The 1415-nt window shown below is 42.6% G+C and overlaps 1 pseudogene; it reads left to right on the top strand.

Annotated features, from left to right (window-relative positions):
* Window positions 1–215: 215 nt before the first annotated feature.
* On the top strand, window positions 216–1020 carry LOC149178957 (sugar transporter ERD6-like 16 pseudogene; annotated as a pseudogene).
* The last annotated feature ends 395 nt before the right edge of the window (window positions 1021–1415 follow it).

Raw genomic sequence — 1415 nt, 5'->3', positions numbered from 1 at the left:
GGCGCATTGGACAGGGCGCGAGACGCATCAGGGGCGCGCGGCGCATCAGGCATAAAAGCACAGTGTAAAAATACACGCGCGCGGTGCATCAGAGGCGCGCAGCGCGTTGGGTGAGGCGTGCTACCCACACAGAGACAGAGTTTAAAAAACGTTTTCTTGCAACCAGTATCGTGTTGAAACGACTCCATCGACTTGCAACGGGATGGCAAACCTTCATGTTCTTTGCCAAGGTGATTGAGCATCTGCATTTTCAGGATTGTAATGTGTCATGCGGAGCAACAGAGATAATGGAATACATCAACGAATTGGAGAGTCTACCTAAAACTAGAATACTTGACCTGTTCCAAAGAAAATATGCACGTGCTGTTATTGTTTCCTATCAATGCAAAAACGTGCGTATTGGTTGTAACATGTAGGCTTTTCTTCCGGTCACACAGCATCAATTACTGTTGCTATAGTCCAGGTGCTAATGACTGCAGTAGGTGCATCATTGATGGACAAATCTGGAAGGCGCCCACTTCTAATGATTGCTGCAGGAGGAATGTGCATAAGCTGCTTTATTATTGGACTATCATTTTACATACAGGGACATTTTGATGGGTCTTCTCTTCTACTACTTGCAAGAAAATTATCATTAATTGGTCTTTTGGGTTATATTGCAACATTTTCAATGGGCATGGGTGGAATTCCATAGGTCATAATGTCTGAGATATTTCCTTTGAATATGAAACGTATTGCTGGCAGTCTGGTGTCTCTCACAGCTTGGTTTGGTTCATGGATTGTCACCCTCACTTTTAATTCTCTCTTCTCTTGGAGTTCTACAGCTTCCTTCTTTATATTTTGCATTGTCGCCTTCACTGTGCTATTCGTGGTAAAGCTTGTACCAGAGACAAAGGGACGAACTCTGGAAGAAATACAATCTTCTATCTCATAAAATTCTAGGGGAAGAAATCGGAAGTTTGTCCATAGAATCATGGCTTGGTTGAATTTTATGGTTTGCAATGAAGTTCTCATGAAGAGTCTGTAAATATTCTCTTTACTAATATCATATCAATTTCATTTATTATTCTCGTAGAAGAGCTCAAGTGTCAGGCTATTGCATCTTCTATATTAACCACAGCTCTCGACCTTGAAACAGTGGTATTGCATTTGGTGTTCACATTGATATCGCAGGCTCTGCAGTCGGCATGCTGGTGGCTCTAATTAGAAGCGGGATCTGACCTATATTTCTGAAGTCCATCCCTGCGTGATCCAGAGAGTGAATGGCGGTTTGAACATGTCTCATAACGTTCCACCTCAGCAATGTTATCGCTAATGGTGTTGCACATGTCAAGCTGGAAATCAAACAGTGGTGACACAGGTAAATGTTTTCAAACTGAAAACACATGGTGAGGTTGGTAAACTGCAGCTGCGAT

Source organism: Pinus tabuliformis, chromosome 4_1 (genome assembly GCF_031772625.1).
Source record: "Pinus tabuliformis cultivar Carrire ecotype Pingquan chromosome 4_1, CPIR1, whole genome shotgun sequence".
In the NCBI taxonomy this organism is placed as follows: domain Eukaryota; kingdom Viridiplantae; phylum Streptophyta; class Pinopsida; order Pinales; family Pinaceae; genus Pinus; species Pinus tabuliformis.
Note: the sequence above shows the minus strand (reverse complement) of the source record. Positions and strands in the feature narration are given on the sequence as shown.